This window comes from Bos indicus x Bos taurus, chromosome 9 (assembly GCF_003369695.1).
Source record: "Bos indicus x Bos taurus breed Angus x Brahman F1 hybrid chromosome 9, Bos_hybrid_MaternalHap_v2.0, whole genome shotgun sequence".
Classification (NCBI taxonomy): domain Eukaryota; kingdom Metazoa; phylum Chordata; class Mammalia; order Artiodactyla; family Bovidae; genus Bos; species Bos indicus x Bos taurus.
The window spans coordinates 57903897-57922522 of record NC_040084.1 but is presented as its reverse complement, the minus strand read 5'-3'; positions in this window follow the sequence as shown (position 1 = coordinate 57922522).

The window sequence follows — 18626 nt, the reverse complement described above, 5'->3', positions numbered from 1 at the left end:
AATACATCTTATCACATCCATTTTTGAAATGACTCAGAATCCCATCTCTATGCTCCCCTCTTTTAGCCCTTGGATTAACTTATTCTTTCATTTTCAGCCTAGATTATGAAAGCTGATTTCTCTTGCTAGGTTTCTTCACCATTCTCATCCATGTGAAGCAGCTAGCATTATCTTTCCAAGTGCAAATTCAATCATGCCATACTCATGATTAAAACTATTCAATGATTCCTAATAATCTCTAAGATAAAGTGCCACTTTGAGGCCAAAGTATATCCTCAGCCTTTCTTCTTTTAATTCTCCATATTCTTTGTCTCCATATGCCAGCTGTACTAAATTCTTTGCTGTCCCTTAAGAATCCCATCCATTTCATGACCCTCAGATTTCCAGCCAACTATTTTTGACCTTATCTCTTTTCTTTTTCCATGGGAAGAAAATGGAAATGTCCAGGTCAGGTCAAAGTAATGTCATCACACATTTGGATTTCCCTTTGTGATTTATGGTTTACATCTATTGCTTCAAAATAATCAGAAATATCACTCCCTTTCACTCACAATCATAGTTACCCAGATGGTGAAATAGATGATTCCCTTAGCCAAAAGCCATCTTCATCTTTTTTTCCACTAAAACTTTCCTTGAATTATTTAGGATCAAGTAGGTGTCCATGGAACACAAAATATGTCTACATAGTTTGCATGGTAGTATAAAAACTTATGTAGCAAATGTTCTACTAATTTATACATTATATAGTAGTAGGCCTTTGACTGTGTGGATCACAATAAACTGGAAAATTCTTAGAGAGATGAGAATGCCAGACCATCTCACCTGTCTCCTGAGAAATCTGTATGCAGGTCAAGAAGTAACAGTTAGAACTGGACATGGAACAACAGACTGGTTCCAAATTGGGAAAGGAGTACGTCAAGGCTGTATATTGTCACCCTGCTTATTTAACTTATATGCAGAGTACATCATGAAAAATGCCATGCTGGGTGAAGCACAAGCTGGAATCAAGATTGCTGGGAGAAATATCAGTAACCTCAGATATGCAGATGACACCAGCCTTATGGCAGAAAGTGAAGAAGAACTACAGAGCTTCTTGATGAAAATGAAAGAGGAGAGTAAAAAAGTTAGGTTAAAGCTCAACATTCAGAAAACCAAGATTATGGCACCTGGTCCCATCACTTCATGGCAAATGGATGGGAAAACAGTGGAAACAGTGAGAGACTTTAATTTCTTGGGTTCCAAAATCACTGCAGATGGTGACTGCAGCCATGTAATTAAAAGACACTTGCTCCTTGGAAGAAAAGCTATTACTAACTTAGACAACATATGAAAAAGCAGAGACATTACTTTGCCAGCAAAAGTTCATCTAGTCAAAGCTATGGTTTTTCCAGTAGTCATGTATAGATGTGAGAGTTGGACTGTAAAGAAAGCTGAGCACTGAAGAATTGATGCTTTTGAACTGTGGTGTTGGAGAAGACTCTTGAGAGTCCCTTGGACTGCAAGGAGATCCAACCAGTCTATCCTAAAGGAAATCAGTCCTGAATATTCATTGGAAGGACTGATACTGAAGCTAAAACTCCAATACTATGGCTATCTGATGTGAAGATCTGACTCATTTGAAAAGACCCTGATGCTGGGAAAGATTGCAAGTGGGAGGAGAAGGAGACAACAGAGGATGAGATGGTTGGATGGCATCATTGACTCAATGGACATGAGTTTGAGTAGGCTCCAGGAATTGATAATGGTCAGGGAAGCCTGGTGTGCTGCAGTCCATGGGGTTGCAAAGAGTCAAACATGACTGAGCAACTGAACTGAACTGAATCATAGTAGGAATAACAGCTAACATTTAGTGCAAGCTCAGTGTGTGTCAGACAATTTTAAAAACCTGAGTAAAATTTCACAACAATCCTGAAAGGAAGGCACCCTGGTCATCCCCATTTTGGACATAAGGAGACTGAAGCAAAGCAAGTTTAAGTAACTTGGTCAAGGTCACACACATGATAAGAGGCAAGAGATAGTGTCATCTGGTAAACCACAGCAATGATTTCAAAGTCCACACTATTATGAAGTGCAATGTGCATATTTACCTGTGCATCCCTTTGCCTTCAAGTAAGTATCTAAGAGATGCATAATAAATGCCGTTGTAAGAAAATGATTATTTTAAAGATAAATGTCATTTCAAATATTGTAGTCAAATACAGCCTTAGATGACTAGTTATGTCAGAATGCTATCCTCTTCCTCTTTGTTTTATTTTATAAAATTCCTGTGATAGCACTGTTAACTTTCTCTCCCTCAACCAAGAATGCTACTCCTGAAATTATTTTAATTATACAGCTAAATAGTTATACAAAATGCTTTTTTGAAAGTTATAATGGGTAGTTTTTTTTTTAACCATTTCTAATTTTAGAACAATTTGTTGCTTTTCATTTTCATATATGTGTTTGTCTTAATAGTAGAAGTACATTCAGGGTTTGTACTGGTACTGGGAATCTTGAAATAAGAATAGATGAGAAAAATTAGAATTTCAAATTGTATGTTGCGGGCAAGTGGAAGGATTGCTCAGATGCTAGCATCAGGAGTGAAAAGTGACTATAATTCCTTAATCTAGTATTTGGCTTCCTACATAGAAGAGAACTTACCTAAACAGTTGGTAAATTCCTTAAGAGTTAGGCAGAAAAACATGGCAATACCTTACTTTCCAGTGCAATTAGATTTTCAAGTTAAGTTTAGAGAGAGAGAGAAAATACTTAGGAATACTTAGGGATACTCTGGCACTCTGAAATTAAATATAGTTATTGGTAATAGAAGAGATTTAAAGAACTGAGAAAAATTGTATACATTTAAGAAGAACCTTCATAAAGGTACTGATCTTAAACTCTCCCTGACTGGAGTCTGATTCCATAATGAGTTGTGTTCACATACACACACACACTTATCTGTATAAAGTTTTCTTTAGATCACAGCACAGGAAAGAGAATCTGATATCCCTCAAGAACAGACAAGTCTATATTTAAGCAGACAGAGCCTCAGATCAATTAAACAAAATGAGCTTTATGAGAGAAAACATTAAGCGGACTCCTTCTGGATTATTTTTCTAAAAGAAAATTTTAGTTCTAATTGATGTCTTGAAGCTTGTTGCTGAAAATTGAAGTTTATGTCAAATATTTGGCAGGGCTTCAGGAAAAGGTTTCAGTTCACCGTGATTCCCTAATTGAGATGTTCAGGGGGTGTTTTGCTTCCTTTTTCCCTAGAAGTGCTGTGGTGACATTGTCTACATGGGCTGTTTCAACCTGAGTTCTCACCTCTTTCCTTGCTGAGTGCTAAATTGTTTTTTAGTCTATCTGGCAATCTGTTATTTTTTTTCTTCCCCCCACAGGGTTCAGTATTTGTCCTTGAAGAGTTGTCAACTGCAAAATGCAAAGAAAATTGTATGTCCAATTAAAGTGAGGGAAGACACAACTGTCAAATAAAAGCCATTAACCCCATGAGTACCATAATTTTTGGTCTACCTGACAGCTCCCTTCTCAGTTCCCTCAGTTCTAGTCATTCCCAATCCCTTTCCTTTCTTTGAAAGACACTGCTTATGGGACAGTTTCAGAGTCAATCCAGTTTTGTCAAATCTTCATCCAGTTGTAAGTAGCCTATTTATTAGACATGTTTTCAGAATGAATGATTAAGTGTATTTAGAAGAACAATAGTGACTCCTCCTATTTAATATTTTCAATTTTATCCCATTGATTCTTTTCGTTTTACCATAAAAACTTCATTCCTACTTTTCAGGGCTATACTGGATAGACAACATTGAATAAGGCAGGAAAATTTATTACCCATACAAGTTTATAATCTACTGAGACAAACAAGCGATTCATAGACTATGATTCAATTACAATTGTCATCAGTGACAAGGAAGAACAGGGCAGAATGCTATGAGAACAGCAGATCTGAGATAGCCTTTGGTCCACCTTGAAGGGTGGACAGAAAAGAACTGAGCCACCAAGAGAAGACTTGAGGTCACTGCCTGCCCTGCAGGGGATAGAGTTTGTGTTAAGGATTGAAGGATGATGCTGATATTGAGGAGAAATGCATAGGAGGATGAGGAAGAAGATAGCTAACATGTATTGAGGGCTTCCTGGTTTTCGGTTCTGGTGGTTTATGCATTCATGTTACAGAAAACAGTGATGCTAATTGGTTTTAAAATTTACAACCCTATGAAGTGTGGTCTAAGAGTAAAAGTCTCCATTTAGGTTCAGATCATCAAGCACCTAGAATTTTGCATATGTCTTCTCAACCAACTGTGTGTGGCAATGGCCCTTAGGCTGCTTCCACTCATAACTGTAAAATGGCAACAACTTCCAGGTGTTATAATCTGACATGACAATATATTCAGAGGATGACTCTTTCTCTGTCTAATCTCTCTTTTTATGAGAAGGAACTAGTTTCCAAGATGCCCTCAGCTAACTTTCTCTCATGTTTTATTAGGCAGAATTGGGACACAGTCTCCATTCCTAAGTAAATAATTCAGGAGGAAAGAGATAAGAGATATGATGACATTAGAGATGGAAATTAGCAAATCAGGCCTGTAACTACTTCAGATATCCTGAAGGTTTTTCATGCCACTTTAATGCATATATTGAAAACTCTAGATATATGTCTTCTTAAAGGAAGCTTACCATTCAAAATACACTTGCAATTTTCAAGTCAGTTTCTCATAATCATTTCACGCCAATTATTATCAACATATCTGCTACTTAAGACAGTAAACAGAAGATGTTAGAAAACTATGGTAGCTGATACATTTTTGTTGTTCAAGTTTATTCATGCAAAGTATTTTAAATCTAAAAAATAGGGGACAGATGCTACTGAAAGTGATACAGTCTATCTTCCTAGCCATTTACTGTGACAATGAACAATATGTCATGTTGTCTTTACCAATATGAGAAATAAATCACAGAAGACATTGAAAAAAAGGAGAAAATTTAAAATACCACAAGGAAACTTTTGTACTGACTGTACTCAACTATCTTTTTATTATACTGATAGTATAATTATAAAATAGTTTCTGGCCATTGAGGATTAACATATGGTTGATGTTAGACACAATCTTAATTCTTATAAGTGTATTTTTATTCCCATTATATTGGAGTTCAGAAATTTCTATGAAGTTAAATCAGTGTGAGAGGCTGCCAATATTCACATTTATCCATCCTACTCTAAAGCCACTGCTCTTATTACAAAAATATTCTGTCTGGCATCGTGTCTTGACCCTAGAAATTTCCTCCAAAGGATCAGAAAATGGATACAACAATCAATGGGCTTTTGAGAATCCCATTAAGAATTTGTACCTATAATTCGTCAATAAAACTTGAAGTTTACATTTTCACCTTTCATGAATAGCACCCAAATTAAAGTTGTTTTGCTATCATTATACTTTAATGGTATTCACTGCTATAAACTTGCTACTTTTAACTTTTATAAGCTTTGCTCTCTAACGATTGAACAGGAAGTGAAAAGACATTTATTCTCTACAAGTGTCTATGCTTTATGTTTGGCCTAAGAAGTATAGAATTTTCTTACAGGAAAGTTAGAGATATTTCTGACCTTGAATAGAGCATATTTGCCTTCCTATTCTATTTTGATATTTTTCCACAATTTTTACATGCTTACTCACCAAAGTCCTTTTGCATGAGATAGATATCATTTTATTCTTTTAGATAGATATAGTAGTATTATTCTAAAAGTAACTTTGAGTGAGTGAAATTCTAATGACAAGGCTTTTTCATAGCTTATTTTCTTTTGGTTTAAGTTATTGCTTTTCCTGTTATGTGCCTTCTCTGCCATAAATTAATTGAAAGTGTGACGGTATATAGTCCCACTGTTATTTCTGTGGATGGGTAAAGGTATTTTAAAATACAGGGAAAAGAGAGAGATTAAACAGTTCTCAAGATAGATTATACATAGAGAGAAAATATTGGTTATACTTCCCTTGCTCAGGGCTAGAATATTACATGTACTGAGTTTATATTTCAGAGAAGTCAAGTTTATAGACCCTTGCTCTCAATGCCTCACAGCTTGGATGATTTGGGGGAGGAGGGGAAAGAACGAACTAGTTCTATTTGAATTTTACATATACAACAGTTTTTTTTTTTTTTTAATAAGTAGGCTTCCCTGGTAGCTCAGTCTGTAAAGAATCTGCCTGCAATGTGGGAGACTCAGGTTCAATTGCTGGATTGGGAAGATCCCCTGGAGAAGGAAATGGCAACCCACTCCAGGATTCTTGCCTGGGGAATCCCTTGGACAAAGGAGCCTGGTAGGCTCCAGTTCACAGCGTCACAAAGAGTTGGACATGACTGAGCAACTAATGAATGAATGAATGTCCCATATAGTGGTTGAGACATGAGGAAGGGTAACTTCCTAGTGAGAATGCAATAGAAGCCCTTACCATGAACCCTCCTAAAGGCGAGATCTGTGAACTTTATGTCTACACAACTTAGTTTCTGGCATAGAGCGAGGACTCAAATAGTTGGTGGTGTTGGAGATGGAAAATATAGGCATGATTAATAGAAGAAAATGAAGCAGGAAAGAGTATGTGCTTGATAAATGTCAGCTGAACTGAATGAAATGTCACAGATTCTGATGCTGGGTCCTGAGGACATTATTATTTATTTACATTGTCAGGGAGCAGAAACTAACAGAAGATAGGTGAGCACCCAAAACCTTTGGACTATGCATCAGAAGCTTTCAATGCTGTCAAAGTTCTGACCAATCTCTAATATTAGCACAAAAGGACTACAATTACCAAAGACCATTCAAAAAGTAGATTCTTTTTGATGCCACTTAAAACATTCAGTTTCATTTACTATCTTAGTGCTTTTAAGGTGTATCATAAAAGCTATTATATGACAGCCAAAAAATAATTTACCTAAGACTTAACTAGCAGGTACTAACATAAGAAGTTATTATTTTAGTATGAGTTTTAACAAAAGCAGAGCTCTTTTTCTTCTTCGGTGTTCTTTGCAAATTTCAGAGAAATATATACTGAGAATATCATTAAATGCTGTGACAATTTTTTTTTCTATGTGGAATTCAGAGTCTAGGCTGAATAGTTCATGCATTTTGCTTACGTGATGTGTTTTGATTTGCATCTTTTAAGATGTTGAGCTAGAATCAAACTGACTCATGATGCTTCCTTAGTCACCCACGCTCCTGTCAGTATTCCCACTGCAACATGTGACATTTCCGTCACATTTCATGTGACTGTACAGTTCATAAGTCTGCACAGAAAGTACCCTAACTATATCTGGAACCACGGAGACAGCTGCAGGTTATGGCTGACTATATCTCACACATTCTTTTCATATCTGTGATGTCTGAACCAAAAACCACATGCCATTTGAACTTTGAACCTGGAAAACTGAGAGCTTATCAAATAAACAGATGATTGATGATGTCTTTTTGCAGATAAAGATAAGTAAAGGGCAAAACCAACTACTCTAATCCTAAACTTCTATTGATTTATATAACAACAGGGAAATGTTATATCTAACTTTTCCCCCTTATCACCTAACTTGGGAAATAAGAAAAAATAGAACAAAAAAGAAACAAAATATAATATGAAACATTCTCAGGGACATGGAGAATGTGCAAGCTCCAGTATACAACTAATTCTCATATATGATACTTTGGGCTTTTTGTTATTCATGACACATAGTGGGATTGCACATTTTATGATTTGTGTTAGTTTCACTATACAACTTGCCTTGAGTACTGAAATGTAAATGGAAATATCATATAAAACTTCAGGGCAGAAGCATTAAGAGTGTATACTTTGCATATTACCAGACATAAAGAGTGAAATTTTGCCATTTACAGCAACATGGATGGGCTTAGAGGGTGTCAGGCTTAAGTGAAATAAGTCAGGTAGAGAAAGATAAATACCGAGTGATATCACTTAAAATACAACAAACTAGTCATATAAAGGAAGTAAATTAACTATACTTCAATTAAAAAAAAAAAAGAATCAGACTTACAGATACAAAGAAAAAACTAGTGATCACCAATGTGGGGGTGGGGGAAAACTTAGGAGTGCAGAAGTGGGAGGGGCAAACTGTTGGGTACAATACCTATATTCATCTCATAGTACAGGGGGAAAATAACAAAAATTAAATAATAACAAGAAAGAACTGGCAAATCTTTGTTATAGTGGAAGACATTAAAATATATTCCATGATACTTGATAAGCCAAGCAAGCAATAAATTAATTAAAAACAAAAGATTTGTGCAACAAAATCATCAATATTTAAGGCATATGCATAAAATTTTTATAGCATATTTAAAAAAAAAAAATAACTTCTTCTCAAGCCCTTAGACTATTATAAAATTTGTCACATGCTCATCAAATATAAAAAGTTCTAATAGGTTTTAAAAAACTAGTATGTAAGATACTCACTATGCTAATGGTAATAAAGTGAGGAAAAAATGAAAAGGATAATATAAAAATGTATAAACATATTTAAATGTACCTTAGTCATTCATGGGTCAAGATATAATACAAATTTTAAATAAAACTTGGAATAGAATGTTAATGAAAATATGCCATCTTAAACTTTATGGGAAACAGCTAAAAATTAATTTGAGGGCAATTCATCTATAAATACTTATATTCGAAAACAATGAATGTTTACTATTGATGATCCAATTGTCCAACTTAAATGATTTGGGAAAGAATAAGAGAATTCAAAGAAAAATAGAAGGAATAAAAAGATCAGAAATTAACACAATGGAAAACAGAGATAGCAGTTAGAGAACTAACGAAGTTGTTTCTTTGACAAGACCATTAAAATATTTTTTTCAAGAATGAGAGACATAACTAAATACAACATATAATATTTATTTAGAGAATTCTACAAAGAATTCTCTGTTAACAAATTGAAAATTTTAAAGGAAGTTTAATGTCCCCTCAAGTCTTTGGCCTAGAAGTAGAACTTGATCAAGTCTGAGAGGAAATTAACAAAATCTTGGCTAAAATAAACTGAAAATGAATAGAAAACTTTTTAGTGTCCACACAGGTCTTGTAATAGCTTACATTTACAACAGTCAAGAGGAAAAGACCTGGTCATATACAGAGAATTAGGTAGGATTCACAGAAATGTAGCATTGTAGTGCTGGGATAAATTTGTCTTGGATAAAACACTACTTTAGGCTCATCCTAAATAACTTAAATTCATGGCAGACCCAAAAAAAAAAAAAAAAACAAGAACATTATTTCTAATGTCTGGCACACCTGAAAGCCAATGAAAAATTATTAGACATGCACAGAAGCTGGAAAATGTAACAGGAAAAAAAAATCAAATCAATACAGATTCTGATGATGGAACTAGCAGATAAGCATGTGAAAAAAGGAATAAAATGCTCTGTATGTTGACGAATGTAGGAAAAACAAAGGTATAATAGGGACAGAAACAGAAGATTTTAAAAGAATCAAAGCAACTGTTCTAAGATGTTATTGGGGTCCCAGAAAGAGAAGCGGTAGCTTGAGGAAACAAAGGTTTAATAGCTTCTTAAGATGATAAGAACAATAAATTTACAGGTTTAAAAGCTTAATGAATTTCCAGCCCAACAAACATAGAAATATCCCAAGGGACATCACAATTTACTGCAATCTAGTGTTTAAAAGACCTATTCAAAAAGCAGCCGGGGAGGGGGTAGGGGGGAGGGTGTGGGGGAAAGGCACATTATTTACAGGGAAAATAATTTATAAATTTACACCAGAATTATCATCAGAAAATGTGCAAAACAGAATATGGAGCAATATTGTTAAAATGCTGAAAAAAATAAACTGTCTTTAGAAATTTTGCCCTTTAAAGTAGCAATAAATAAGAACAGACTTTCTCAGAACACAAATCTTATAAGACTTCATTTGCAACAGATTACACTGTAGGAAATACTAAAGAATTTCTACTAGCAGAAGAATTACAGCAGTTAGAAATTTGGATCTAAACAAAGTATGTGGGCAAAATACACACACACACACAAAAACTATATTGTAATTCCTCTAAAAGATAATTGTTTTATGTAAAAATAAAATTTATAGCAACAAAAAAAGGGTGAAGTAGACAATGAAAAAATACTGTCATTAAATTTATATTACATATGAACTGACTTAAAATTATCACATGGTAAACTGTGAAGAAATAAAGGTATATATTGTAAATTCCAAAGTAACCATTAATAAGATTATAAACAAAATACAGAATATGTCAATAGTGCAAAGCAATTAAATCATTATTTAAATCAAGTTTAATCCAACAGAAAGCAAGAGGAGATTTTAAATGAAAAAAAAATCTGAGAAAATAAAATTAATGAATACATTAAATTTAAAACATTTAAACACCTCAATTAAAAGGCAGAATTATTAACTGCTTGATTAAAAAGAAGACCCAGTTCTATACTATCCATAAGAAGACTGCTAAAATACAGAGATACAGATACAGTTAAAGTAAGTAGAACAAAGTTTTCCATGCGAATATAAAAAGCAAGCTAGAATGGTTGTATTAATATAAAATGATGCAGATGTAAAAATGGTACCAGATATTTTACAATGATAAAGTCATCAATAAGATATGACATTTCTAAATGTACTTAATATATACTATTGACAATGCACTTGAAAACACAGAAAACAAAGTGAATAAGAATGAAAGGAAAAACACATAACACCACATATATCTCTCAATAATTAATAGAACATTTAAGACAAACAGGAGACTTGGCCAATGCTCTGAACAACTTGACCTAATTAATATTAGAACACCTCAACCAACAACCACAAAACATGCATTCAATAATACATGTAGCATTCACCAAGATAGATTATATTCTATGCCATATAACAAGTATTGATAAAACTTAAAATATTCAAATCATGCACATATATATCATAATAATTGTAATTAAATTCAAAATCAGTAACAAAATGATCTCTAAAAAAAATCCCAAAATATTTGGAAGTTAACATACTTATAAATGTGAAAGTGCTGCACTGAATATGCCAGTAAATTTGGAAAACTCAGCAAGTGGCCACAGGACTGGAAAAGGTCAATTTTCATTCCAATCCCAAAGAAAGGCAATGCCAAAGAATGCTCAAACTACCACACAATTGCACTCATCTCACACGCTAGTAAAGTAATGCTCAAAATTCTCCATTCAGGCTTCAGCAATACGTGAACCATGAAATTCCAGATATTCAAGCTGGTTTTAGAAAAGGCAGAAGAACCAGAGATCAAATTACCAACATCTGCTGGATCGTCGAAAAAGCAAGAGAGTTCCAGAAAAACATCTATTTCTGCTTTATTGACTATGCCAAAGCCTTTGACTGTGTGGATCACAATAAACTGTGGAAAATTCTGAAAGAGATGGGAATACCAGAACACCTGACCTGCCTCTTGGGAAACCTATATGCAGGTAAAGAAGCAACACTTAGAGCTGACATGGAACAATAGACTGGTTCCAATTAGGAAAAGGAGTATGTTAAGGCTGTGTATTGTCACCCTACTTATTTAACTTATATACAGAGTACATCATGAGAAACGCTGGGCTGGAAGAAGCACAAGCTGGAATCAAGATTGCTGGGAGAAATATCAATAACTTCAGATATGCAGATGACACCACCCTTTTGGCAGAAAGTGAAGAAGAACTAAAAAGCCTCTTGATGAAAGTGAAAGAGGAGAGAAGAAGTTGGCTTAAAGCCCAACATTCAGAAAACTAAGATTATGGCATCTGGTCCCATCACTTCATGGCAAATAGATGGGGAAACAGTGGAACCAGAGTCAGGCTTTATTTTTTTGGTCTCCAAAATCACTGCAGATGGTGATTGCAGCCATGAAATTAAAAGATGCTTACTCCTTGGAAGGAAAGGACAGCATATTAAATAAATACCTAGACAGCATATTAAAAAGCAGAAACATTACTTTGTCAAAAAGGGTCCGCCTAGTCAAGGCTATGGTTTTTCCATTAGTCATGTATGGATGTGAGAGTTGGACTATGAAGAAAGCTGAGAGCCGAAGAATTGATGCTTTTGAACTGTGGTGTTGGAGAAGACTCTTGAGAGTCCCTTGGACTCAAGGAGATCCAACCAGTCCATCCTAAAGGAGATCAGCCCTGGGTGTTCATTGGAAGGACTGATGTTGAAGCTGAAACTGCAATACTTTGGCCACCTGATATGAACAGCCAACTCATTTGAAAAGACTCTAATGCTAGGTAAGATTGAGGGAGGAGGAGAAGGGAATGACAGAGGATGAGATTGTTGGATGCAATCACCAACTCAATGGACATGGGTTCTGGTGGACTCTGGGAGTTGGTGATGGATAGGGAGGCCTGGAGTACTGTGGTTCCCGGGGTCGCAAAGAGTCAGACACGACTGAGTGACTGAACTGAACAGATACTTATAAATAACCCATGACTCAAATAAAAAACATTATAGAAAATTATAAAAAAAATTTAAGTAAATTAAAATCAAAACAACATATTAATAATATTTGCAAAACATAAAGCATTTTTACTGCTTATATTAGAAAAATATTAAGTCAATCATGTAATTTTCTACTTAATAAGTATAATAAAAGTACCTCAAATAAACAGGAAATAATGAAGTTAAGATTGCACAATCATGGGGAAAACAAAATCACAAAGGAAGTCAAAGAAACAACTAATTCTTTAATGAGTTCAAGAAAATTGATAAGCCTCTATCCAGACTAATCAGAGCAAAAAAAAATCACAAATTTACCCTTGTTAACCACTCTCTGCTAATATATTTTACTGTTTTGCTGAAAGTTTTACATTTGTTTTAGGTTCAAAGTATTTGATAACAAAAAGCTACCATTCGTTACACAGACACACACACACACAAAAAAAAGTTTCAATTTTTTTAATAGAAAGTCATTGAACTTAATTTCAATATACAGTCATTAGAAGGAAAGAAAGAGCGTTTTTAGATTACCAAATTGGGCCGAAACCTACAGCCAGACTTGAGCAATCGCTGGGAAGTTCCTGACAATAGGCAATCAGAAGTCCCAACTGGGAAGTGATCCCTTGCAATGATTTCACCCAAGGGTGAGACTTAAACTGTAGTTTGGGGGAGTCTCACATAAAATATCAGGCCCTAAACTGATACTATCAGTTTTAGTGTAAATGGGCAGCTCTGGTTCTCATCAACAACATTGTTCATTTTACCATAGTATCGTAAGATTTTCCATCCAAATTCAGGGAGTAGCCAGATTCTCAAAGCTCAAGAAATTCCACAACTAACTCCCTTATTTTATCTTAGGCGCCACCGGGTCTAAGAGCCGACTTCCCTGGTGGCTCACACGTTAAGGAGTCTGTGTGTAACGTGGGAGACCCTGGTTCAATCCCTGGGTTGGCAAGATCCCCTGGAGATGGAAATGGCAACCCACTCCAATATTCTTGCCTGGAAAATCCAGTGGATAGAGGAGCCTGGCAGGCTACAGTCCATGCAGTCGCAAAGTGTCAGACACAACTGAGTGACTTCGCTTCACATGTAGTCCAGGCAAGGTCATGAACAAATTCATCAGAGGCCTAATTGTCTCTGAAGCCTAAACAAAACTCCTTCCATCTTAAGTTTCCTAACATTTACAACTTAGGGGAAATGAGCAAATTGGTTGAAAGAAATCACCAAAGTTCATTTAAGAAGAAAGAGATAACCTAAATAGTCCTATATTCATTCTAGCATTTCAATTTTTAGGTTAAAATTTTCCAACAAAACAAACAATTCCAGGCCCACACAGCCTCACTGGTGAATCTACTGAACATTTAGGCAAAACGATTTAAAACTAATGCCAAATTTATCCATGCATGTTAGAAGTATAAGATGGAGGACCCCAGCAACTCATTTTATGAAGCCAATCTTTGTCCAATAGCATTACAAAGCATAAGAGAAAACTGTAAACTAATACCTCTTGTGAACACAGTCTCAAAGATTTTTAACAAAAGGTTAGCAAATTAAACACTCATATGTAAAAGAGATAGTAGCTGAACAGACTGGAAACCAACAACTTACTCAGGATTCATTAGAAATAGGCAAATGCAGCTCATAGGAGCTGAGACTCACTAGTGGAGATGGCCTCAGAACCAGTTCTGGGGTAGGAAAGCTTAAAGTGTAATTAGTGACTTGCTTGAGGCTTGGTCTGAACAACTCGGAGATGTAAAAACTCCAGGGAGACCCAAGCACAAGGGCCCCCACAGTTTTGCAAGATTTGCCTATAGGAGCTCTCAGTAAATATAAGAGAAGAATCCTCTCAAGCTTCAGCAAGGAGAGGGGAAAGGAGCCATTTTGAATTGCAAGAGCTCTCCTTTCTTAGCAAGGTCAGCCCTCAGGAGAAGCTAATTAAGCAGTGATTAACCCACAGAGGTATTACTAGAGCCTAACTGACCTACTGGGATATTACCAGAATCTAACTAACTCATTGATGCTGATCTTTTACCATCCGTACACTTAGAGAGGCTTATTTAGTTCATAATGAGCTCAACTGCGCATGATCAAAGAATTCACAGGTGTTCTAACTTGGCTGCAAGCTCACTGAGAAATGGCAGGTAAGAAACACTACAAAACAATACGATCCAACACAATACTATAAAGCGATTATCCTTCAATTAAAAATAAATAAATAAAAATGCAACCCAGCTAGAGAGAGTGGATTTGGATTGTAGATGAGAGGCAGCCTGTGGGACAGTATTATCAGAAGAAAAAAGATTTTAAGAAAAGTCACACTGTGGGATAAAGCAACAAAAATGCTCTACTTATAGGGTTACTTGGTTAAGGATGAGATTTAGTTGATGAGAATGATATTAAGTTACTAGAACCAATGCTGCTACTGCTACTGCTAAGTCACTTCAGTCGTGTCCGACTCTGTGCGACCCCATAGACGGCAGCCCACCAGGCTCCCCCATCCCTGGGATTTGCCAGGCTAAACCCTGCATATTGATCAACTTGCTTTCTGGGGATGTATAATAGAATAAGGCTGCTATGTGTGTGTGTGCATTTTAATACAGATGAGTTCTTTCAAATCAGCACAGAGTGCTAGTCTGTCCTTAACAGACTCTTAAATCATGGGATTCCTTTTGAAAAATCCATTTGTGCAGGGATTGTCTTTCATCTCCAAAATAAAATGGTTAGCCAAACACTAAAAATAATATTGCCTAAGTAAAAAATAAAAAACAAAGCTTGTCTCAGGGAGCATGGCAATTACTGTGGTTGTGGTTTTGAAGACAGCTCCAGTATTTTTCAAAATTTCTCCCGTTATGTCTGTGGTGGTGGTGGTTTAGTTGTTAAGTTGTGTCTGACTCTTGAGACCCTATGTACTGTAGCCTCCAGGTTCCTCTGTTCACGGGATTTGCCAGACAAGAGTACTGGAGTGGGTTTCCATTCCCTTCTCCAGATTGTCTGAATCTCTGCCTTAATTCCAGGTTACATCACAGCTCGGCCAAGGGAATATGGTGGAAATGATACTGTGCCAGTTTCTATATTCAGTCCTTATGAAACTGATAGCTTCTATTTCCTGTCTTTTGGATATTTGCTCTTAAAAATCAGTCCCTAAGCAGTGAAGAAGCCCATGCTGGCTGTCCCATGGAGAGACTCAAGAATAAGCATCAAATTGCCAGTCAGGAGATTAAATCATTTTGTAAGTAGGTCCTCCAGCCAAGGTGAACTGCTCCAGCTGACAGCATGTTGAGTAGAGATTAGCTGACAAAATTACACATTGGTAAGCAAAATAAATGAGTGTTTTTGTGTAATAGCCCTGGAATTTTGAGATAGGTATTGCACAGCTGTGGATAACTGGATGACTGGAACAGCTATACACTTAGTAGCCCTGGAGTTCTGTACAGACCTCATAGACTTGTGGGAATTTTCCCTTTATGTTAGGAGTTCTAACCAGAACAGATACAGTAACATCTTTCTTTCTTTAGTTACTACCAAATCTTTGTTAAAATAGGCAGCCTGCTATTATCCCATTCAGAAAACAATTTGAGGAAGGATTGTACCATACAAATGAAAAACCAAAGACAAGATATTAATTTGTTCCACATTACACAGTTAGTAGCAGAACCAAACCTGGTTTGCTGGACATGATTCTTTATATAGTTGCCTTTCAACACTCTTATGTAAACATGTCTTCCTTAGAATCCCAAAGGATCTCACGAAGAATCTTTGGGCCATCTTTGAATTGCCAGGAGTTGTATTTATCACCAAAGTTTTATCTTGAGATTTCCAAAGTTTTATCAGTTTCTCAAAAGGAACCCCTCAGACTTTGTTAGCATTATTTATGCTCAGTTATCATAGAAAATTTTATATTTATTGAGTTAAAAACAGCAGTTGTAAATTTATGGAAGAATAAACTGAAGTTATATCTGCATCTTAATAAAAATATGGCACACTCTACAAACTGGTATTCAGACTTATGAGACATGTTAACTCCCCATTACTTCATTGAAACTTTATTAACAAAGATCCTACTAGGTGCCAGGCATGTAAAAAATGAATGAGGTGTGGTCCCAAGCTGAATTTTCAGACTTGGAATTTTCTCTTCTCATGCTTTCTAAGGGCTTTGGTTGGTAAACACAATCTGAAGAATGGGACACCTGCCTCGCTAATCATTTGTTTGGTTTTCACCTTTTTCCTGGATTCGAAGCAAAGTATTAAAATGCCCTTTTTGATTCTTTGTCTTTAAAACTTGACTAGTTCTCTCTTTCCTAGCTTATTTCACTCTCAGGTGACTGCAGTTTTGACAAAGCTCCCAGTTGTACTTATTCCCCGAGCTACCAAAAATATATATATATCTTTCAATTTCAAATAAGAGTTCTTTGTAATCCTCTTTGCTCTCAGATCAGAAAAACTAGAATGAAAGCTTAAAAGGACATTTTCCAATTGAGAGAATTTCTATTTACACTTTCTTCCCTAGGTTTGATATTTTACAACAAACAAAAAGAAGTAAGTCTCTACTTTACCAGTTTTGAAAGAGAAATGAAAACACACACCTTTCTTGTCAGGGTATTATGCCAAGTAGATGTATCTTCATTTTTTTTTTTTTTTCCGTCCACTTCTTAGCAAAGGTTAGTACACTGCAATTGAATAATCTTCACCAAAGAGTGTTTAAGAAGCTGTTTGTGAAAAAGATATGTAGGCATTCTCACAGGACACAGGATACTTGGGCATTTTATAAGCTTTTAATTTTATTTGCTTCATGACATTCAATAAAAATGTTAAAAGCCCATATTGGCTTCATTTGATCATTTATTACATAAGTTCCACTAGGAAATTAGTGTCACATAATGTAAATTGTGGTTTCTAGAGAAATCAGCAAGTTCTTTACCCAAATACATGACCCTTCCTTGGAACCAGAGACTTTCCCTGGATGGAATGGTGAATGCATCCACTTTGGACTGACTAGAACAAAAGCAAGCTTCTTTACATTATGTCGGATGCTGCCAGCTGTAGGACATAGGGCTGACCATAGCATTTATTGTCTCAACCCATCTATCTTTGAGGGTGAAAAGAAAGGCTTTTCACAAACATATAATAATAGATATAAACAAGGCAACTGGGTTATTCTTATGAAACTGGGACTTGTGGTCTTCCACCATAGGTGATGGTGTGGGATTAGGGCTTACTTTTTTTCTAAACTTTTCTTTAAATTCTGTCTAGGCAAGGAGAGAGGTTTTGGTCAATGCAGAGCTGCAAGACTGTGAATTTGAAGTTGTCTTAGACTTTGTCACACACCATGTGTGAAATTTGGGCTTACCTGGTGGCTTAGTTGGTAAAGAATCTGCCTGCAATGCAGGAGACCCAGGTTTGATTCCTGGATAAAGAAGATCCCCTGGAGAAGGAAATGGCAACCCACTCCAGTACTCCCTTGCCTGGAGAATTCCATGAACAGAGGACTCAGGCAGGCTACAGTCCATGGGATCACAAAGAGGCGGACATCACTGTGTGACTTTTACTTTAATCTCAGCAATTAAGATATAATACAAATAAAAGGGAATATGAACAATAAGAAGAAAGAATTCTGATTTTACTTTCGTTTCTGATTCTTATTGCCCAGGTCCATTTTGCTGTCACTGGTTGCTTACACAACCGGTGTAAATAGTGCTGATAAATCCTTTTTATGCTTATTCATTCCTGTTGGGCTTATTCCTTGCAAATAGAAATATCCTAATGCACATGCATGGATTTTAAGGTATTCATTAATATAGGAATTTTCTCTGGGACAAGAAAAGGCATAATATTTTATGTGGGGACACAAATGCTCTCTGCTCTCTTTTTTGCTTACTTGGCAATTTTGAAATTCAGTCTCCCTTGACCTGCCTATTTGATAACATGAGTATGGTTCTTCCTTATAGGAAGGTTCACTGTGCCAGGCAAAAAGAAGTTATAGGCCTGTCTATATATTAAAGTGGAGAAGGCAATGGCAACCCACTCCCGTACTCTTGCCTAAAAAATCTCATGGATAGTGGACCTGGTAGGCTGCAGTCCATGGGGTCTCTAGGAGTCAGACACGACTGAGCGAATTCACTTTCACTTTTCACATTTATGCACTGGAGAAGGAAATGGCAACCC